General features: G+C 35.9%; 1 non-coding gene across 1 annotated transcript; it reads right to left on the reverse strand.

The window, feature by feature from the left end:
* Positions 1-4094: 4094 nt before the first annotated feature.
* On the reverse strand, positions 4095-4201 carry LOC140037417 (small nucleolar RNA R71). Its single transcript, XR_011841322.1, has one exon. It is a non-coding gene; the product is annotated as a small nucleolar RNA R71 (small nucleolar RNA).
* Between the last annotated feature and the right edge of the window lie 3416 nt (positions 4202-7617).

Consider the following 7617-nt stretch of genomic DNA (forward strand, 5'->3'; position numbering starts at 1 on the left):
ACTTAGAGCCATAAACAATTCTAAGTTGATTGGAGCGTTGTCTCATCGACCACTTATACTTGTGGGGACATCCCAACCCATTGGCTAACCTTGTAACTCGAGCCGGCAAGGGATTGGTCGAGAAACTTGGTGAACCATAGGAAATTTTATAGTTTGATCTTTTGAAATCTTGTTTGGCATACTTGATTAGTATTGGCACCTCATGCGTGTTTTTGGTTTCGGATCTGAGAGGGTGTTATGTGATGGAGGAAGTAAGTCGAGCACTACAGTCATGTTACTACATGAGTTGACGGAGAGTCAACCTCAAATGGCTTGAAGCGGTGGAGACGTGGAAGTAGCTCCTGAGAGCTCCTGTATCCTTCCCTGTGTGTTTATTTCCTACCTATGCACTTAAATGAAAGTTCATGTTAATGTTGCTTTCAAAAATGCTATTTGATTAATTAGTGCCACTTGCTTGCTTGCTTGATTTTCTTGACCTTACTGAGCGTTAGTTCATCCCCTTAAATTTGTTTTCCTTAGCAGGCTTTGGAGGTGGAAATTAGAGATTCTAAACTAGCAACTTTTGGTGGAAGCTAGTATATTTTTGTATGAATTTGGTGTGTAAATTTTGTTATTTTGGTTGGCAGATTGTAATTATTATTGCTAGCCCTAGAAGTTGTGGCTTGTTTATTCGAAGTATTTCTTATTTAAATCGATGGTTGATTTGCGGCTTTATATTAGGCTTGAACAAGTGCGTGAGTCCTGACGAGAGTTGGGCAGACATCCCGCTGATACCCTAGGGTTCGCTTTAAGGAGAGGTGAGGGCGGCACAGTTTTGACCTATTGAGACCCATTGAGCATTTTGCATCTTGGTTCGTTAGTGGCTTGTTGGGTTCGTTAGAACTTTTGTGGCTCATTGGGATCCATCGAAACTTTTGTGGAGAAGGTGGAGCATGTTTACTAGTTATCTGCCAGTTATGAATGTTGGATACATGTTAAGATGGTGATTTGTTGAATTCGTCTTTGTATCCACGTTGAAAATTTTACAAAGAAATATCTTTTTTTGGTGGTTATAAATAATGTTTACTTAAATAAGTTTAAGTGTACCAAGGGCACTGACAAGTGCAAGAGTATGCATACAAAATTAATTTTAAATCTACAGTTAAATTTTATATTTATAAATTTTTAAATACCTCACATGCGATTTTTTGCAAGTATATAGGTCGAAATTGAGTATAGGGCATTAAGGGTCAAACCGATAGGAAAGAATGGATAACTACCAGCACTTGATAGGGTGCATTTTAATGGGATATTCTGATAATATTGCATAATTGTTTGACTAAATATTGCACTAGTTGGGTGGATTCTACTCAGATTTTGTGTTTGGGATTAATTGCAGGAAGTGGTGAAGAAAAAGTGCTGAAAATCGTTATTCCAACAGACTTTCTGATAGTTAGGCATGCCCACGCCTAACTCCAGCCTTCAAGGACGGATTCTCGGGATTAATTGCACACGTGGAAGCTTCCAAAACAGAGTGAAGTGTCTGGCCACAAATTTGGAGATCGGTGGGGCCACTCCAAAGCTGAAGAAAGTAATTTGTAATAGGATTTCTATTATTTAGGAAGTTTTGTATTCGGATACCAATTTTTGAGGAGAAAAACTAGGAGCAGGAGGAGTTTCTTTCCTTTGGTGGGCCTGACCGAATTAGGAGAGGATTTTCCTTCACCTTTTTGGGGGCTACCAACGTAGGAAGATTGTACTTTTTTTCTTTAGGCTTGTCTTTGACTTTTCTTACTGTGGGAGGAAACAAAGGAATTGGCCACCATTGTTGACTTGTGGGATTCACTTTTTTCTTTGGTTTTAACCGAATTGACAGAGAGCATACGACTCTTTCGTATGATTTTGTTGGAAAAACAATAGAGAGCAACAATTCTTCTTGTTCTTTCCTTTCTCTATTGACCGAAATTGAAAGAGCAGATTTGACAACTTTTCCCAATTCTCTACGCATGGCTTGTTCTCCATTATTGGAGAATTAACTCTCTAATTATAGTCAAGGGGACAACTGAAGATTTGGTTCGGCAATTACTGTGAGATCTAAATTATTTTAACTGTTTTATTCATTTATTGGTATTTATATATTTTCTACTTTTAATTGTTATAGCTGCTGTGTATGATTGAATAGTGCATAATATTTGATTATTCATATGGGCTATTTTGCTAATTAGGAGTAGTTGGATCCGTAATTGTTCGATTACCTCTGTCCCGGAAGTAACTGGCATAATTGGATTTATATCAGGGAAACATACGATCTAGTTGAAACAAACTCTCGTAGCATGTTTGTTAGTTATAATTGGGCTTTTCTAATTCTTAGTGCAATCTAGAAATTAAATCCTACGGTCGTACCTAAGATTATTTCTGGGTTAGAGAAATAGTTAACGGTCGTACCTTGACTACTAAAAAAGTAAGGAGAAGCTGGTTGTTTATCGCGTGTATGACAACTATAACCAATCTATTAATAAATGTTGGAATTATATGTGAATCGATGATTAATGCATGAACCATTTCAGAAGTGTACCCTTGGTTAGAGTTTCCCCAATTATTTCTGTGAATTAATAATTTTTCGCATTTGATTTATTTAGTTCATTATCATTTAATCCTAAAACCCCCTATTTATCTTGACCCAAAAGAAAACAAATTTCTCCCCAATTCCTGAGGAGACGACTTTGCTTGCCACTGTCTACTAGTTAGTGAATTTAGTCAGATAATTAATTCTGGTATATCGGATTAAGTAAACTTTTCAGGAACAGAGTGAATCAAGTAATCCATTGCACACCTAAAGTCCCTGCTCCAGTACTTAGAATTGATTATTGACTACTTTTGGTGGTAGTTAGGTTTTATTATTATTATTGCACAGGCTCGACACCTATCAGCACTACTAAAACTCTTCTATATTTAGACAATCAACAAATCGGAAGAGCTAATACTAAGCTAAAATTTGAAAGAAAATAGAAAATAAAATCTCCTTAGATCATGATATATCTCACTGTTCAAACAAGTGCAATTTTTAAATCATTGATCACTACTATCTCAGCTAGTTATGGCATAATTTTCTTATGCATGTGAAATTCAATCTCGTAGTGAATCAACTATACCTACTCTCGTAGTTATAAAATTAGTTACGAGTTCATTTTCTGCTATGAAATTACATGAAATAATGTCACAAAAGTGCATCTCTACTCTCGTAAGTGTACTACTTAGATTTTGCACTTTCTTGAATTAGTGTCAAATTTCAGTTATCATCGCAAATCTAACACCTCAAAATTATCACAATTAATGGTCAGTTAATCATGATTATAAAAGCAAAAGTGATAAATAACTTGTTGAAAATAATAGTGTCAAATAGCCAAACAATAAACACAAAATAAACACAAATTTTTCTACTTTAGTTATTTTTATTTTATTTTTTAATCTTATTTTACTTCTAGTTCTTCACTTTTAGTTTTGATTTTTCTTGCTTAGGAGCTTGGTGTATGACCTGATCTCAGAACGGTGATTTGGATTTTGACCCAGAAATTGAAAAAACTGCAAAGTATTTGAGGAAGTAAATTCGCTTGCAAAAACAAACTTTGCAACCATCTTTATCAGGATTCCATATTACCTTAGAGATAGCTGAGTCGGGCAATTCTGACGACGAAAAGATGGCTAAAGAGAATAGAATTAATGGCAATAATAAACAGCAAATAGTGCAACCACCTGCAGGACTTCATCTTCGGGACATCCAAAGTCCTGTGATCGCAGCTTCTTCCCACTGTATCAGGCTAAGTGACGAAGCAAGGAACTATGAGGTCAAAACGATACACTTTAGCATGTTGCGCGCTTTTTATGGTTTAGCCAATGAAAACCCACTCTCCTTCATAAGGGAATTTTATTCGGTAGTCCAAACTTTTGCTTTGAGTAGAGTCTTAGAAGATGACTTATGAATGAGGTGCTTCCCTTATTGTCTCAAGAATCGTGCAAAATGTTGGTTACTTCATCTACCTAAAGGATCTTTGAGGACATGAGAAGATGTTTATAACATCTTTATGACCAAATACTACTCATCTCAGAAAACCATAGATTTAAGGAACAAAATTTGCACTTTTTCTTAGATAGAAGGAGAGCCAATACATGAGGCATGGAAGTGCTTTAAGCTACTACTTTCTCAATGTCCTCATCACCAATATTCATTGCCATTGCAAGTTCAATTTTTCTATGATAGGTTGACGTTAACAACCCAAAATATGGTGGATATTGCAGTAGGAGAGTAAATTAGTGACAAAACCCTGAAGGAATTAGTTAGTCTCTATGAATTGTTAGCCAGCAATTCTCAATAAAAAGTAATTCGAGGTTAGACGGTAGGAGTGCATGAAGTGAATGTGCCACGGGATTTGGGTTCACAGGCTACTAAATTCAGTCATCAGATGCAACAGCTCTTAAATTGAGTAACTCAATCTCATGAATCATGTGCTTATTATCACATGTATGGGCATTTTGTTGTTAGTTGCTATAATAGAGATCTTCCTACTCTAGTAGAAGACGTTAATTTCACTAAAGCATATGGTGGGTAGAAGTTGCAGCAAGAAATGATTCATTCTCTAACATGTATAATGAGAGGTGGAGGAATCAACCTAATTTTTTATGGAAGGATCAAGGGGTTAGACATATAGGACCACCTGGGGTCCAAAATTTGCGGCTGACTGCTCAATTTCCTCCTCAACCTACTAAGGAGAAGAAGTCCAACCTTGAAGAAATGATGCTACAGTATATACAAAAGATGGACCAAAGGATGGATCAGTTCTAGAGACTTGCTCAATCTTAACAAGCCTCCATTCAAAATTTTGAAAGGCAAGTTGGTCAACTGGCAAAGGTAATAATTGAAAGAGTACCAAAAAATTGCCTAACAACACTAAGGTGAATCCAAAAGAAACTACTATGGTTGTAAATCTTCATTTAGACAAAGTATTGAATGATCATATTATTAAGCTTAAGACTAAACCAAGTAAAAAGTAAGATGACAATGGAATTGCTATTAAAAGTGAAGAAACTGGAGATTCAGAGAATGGTTCAGGTGAAACGACTCAATGTGAGGACCCGAAAATTTTCTTATTTTTATTTCATTTTACTGGCCTATTTAACTATTTATTTACCCGTTTATCCCAAATAATTTATTTCATCCGTTTCAAGTCCAATTGTATGCAAAAATGTCTCTTTTATAATTTTAAAACGTTTCGTTAGCAAATTTAATTTTTCTACGGCTCGTTTATCGAGAAATAGCGAATACACGTTTTCGAGATAAATTCGATCCGAGAGCACATTAGTCTTGGAGAATTAAGAATGATCAATAGTAGACTAAGAAAAGTTAATTGAGAGATTAGATGTGAGTGAGTTTAAATTAAACTTTTACAACGCGCGCGTCGGTAGTTTCCCGAAAGTCGCGCCGGTACGACTAAGTAGAGATTTGAGAAATTAATACCAGACTACTAAGAGTGAATAATTATAGTGTTAAAGGAATTACCTTGGAGGTTTAGTGAACAAGGGAAACAAACCTGAGAGAAACGGCGATACAAAACTCGTGCGCGTACTATTCAAAGTTGACTTTTGCACATCTTTAACTTAGCTTGTTCAACACATGCAATTCTTCCCAAAATTGGAGACCAAGAAACCGTCACTCACTTCACTCTTTCAGCCGGCCAAGAAAGAAAAGAAAGGAAAGGAAGAAAAGCTCTCTTCACTTGCTCCAATTCTTGCTTCCATTTCGCTTCCAAATTTGTACCCAACTTCAAAACTACTTGGAGATTCACTTTAGCTTGGAGGGAGACATCATCTAGTGGAGTCTTGGTAGGTTTTTGGTGCAAAAATTTCTGATTTCATCTAAAGCTAGGAGGTAACCATCCAACTCCTTGAAACTCTCCATTTTTCTTCGAGAATCAAGCTTTAATTGCATGGGTTTGAAACCCTAAACATGGATTAGGCTAGCGGACTTGAGGTATTTAATTTCTTGCTTTAATCTCTAAGATAGCGGCCTTGAGGAGACCTGTAGGTAGCTGCCTTGGGGATTAAAATGTTTCATTGTTGTATTTATATGTTACATGTGAGATTTACGATTAGAAAGTGAAGGAAAAATCGAAGGAAGTTGGAAAATTTCTAGAGTGCAAGCTGGCCGAATCTATCTTGCAGTTATCTTGTTCATATTTCAAATTTTTAATGCTTAAATGACTGTGAAACCGATGTATATATGTGGCATAATGTGTGTACAAAGTGTCGTCCGAAAATCATTTGAATTGGTTGAACAAAACTTGAGCTTTGGCAAGAACCAAATCTGGAAAAATGTATAGCAGTAGTTCACTGGCAGTGTTCTTTGATCGAGCATATCTCTTTATACAAAAGTCGGAATTGAATGCCGTTAGCGGCATTCAAAACTAGATATCCGTAGATTTTGAACAGTATAAAAATCACTGGCTGGTTCGATTTGAGTGAACTACAGTGAAGTGATAAAGACGGCTGTTCTGTCTGCCTGTTCCATTCGAATGGAAATGAGAAGCTGCAACTTGTGGCTTGAATTTGAACTAGTTGTGAACTGATTTTGAAAATGACTTGTTCTGATGAAATGTACCATTTTGAACCTAGATTTCAAGGCCACCAACCATTCTCAATTTTAACTTGAATTGAGTAAGATATGGTTCAATTTCCAAGCTGTGACAAAGCTGGAAAACCAGAAACTTTTCCTTTCTTCTTGGCCGAATGGTCAAATCTGATATAGGAAGTTATATTTCAAAAATATTGATGTTAATTACCTCTAAACTACTTATTAAGTGTTTCTGGACCCTTGGTTTCAAAATGGGATGACTTGGGACTGATTTCATAGTACTAAGCGTTTGGAAAGAAAGAAAAGGGTGAGATGGCAGATTTGCTTTGAAAATTTTCCGAATTTTGATTATTTTGTTAATTGCATTCCCACGTGAGTTTTCGCATGAAATTTGGTAGAGATGTAGTTCACAAGTGGAAGATTGAATGTACCAAATTTGGTGTATTCTCAATGCCATTTCGATGGCCACAGGGTACCTCAAAGATGCCTTCTCAAATCTGGAAAATGACTGGACAGGTCATGAAAGTCGACCAATTTTGAACTGATGTATCTCGATATTCAAAACTCCGAATTTATTTCTGCTTGTTGTGTTTGAAACCTTGTTTGGAACTCTTATTATGTTACGAATTTCAAAGGCTAGTTCGCTTTCTGTGAGTTTTGTCGAATTTTCAAATATTGCCGAAAACAAGACTGATCCTGTCTTACTTGTTTAAATCAGCAACTTTGAACTGAAATATGAATGTCTTCTATTTAGAATATTGGAAAAGTGTCTTCTATGAACTTTTAGTACTTTGAACCTAGTTTCCAACAGTGTAAAATTTTCAATTTTTGGGCGTGCTAAACTCAAGATTTGATTTTTCTAAGTTCATCACGCAAAGCTAAAATTGTATAAGTCCTTAGGAAATGAATTTTTGGGAACTTGTCACTCTTTTTCGATATTGACAAACCGTTTTAAACCTGAATTCACGAATGAGACAAGTTTCTCTTAAGACTTTGAATCCTCACTTTCGAAT

The sequence above is a fragment of the Coffea arabica genome, chromosome 2e (genome assembly GCF_036785885.1).
Source record: "Coffea arabica cultivar ET-39 chromosome 2e, Coffea Arabica ET-39 HiFi, whole genome shotgun sequence".
Classification (NCBI taxonomy): domain Eukaryota; kingdom Viridiplantae; phylum Streptophyta; class Magnoliopsida; order Gentianales; family Rubiaceae; genus Coffea; species Coffea arabica.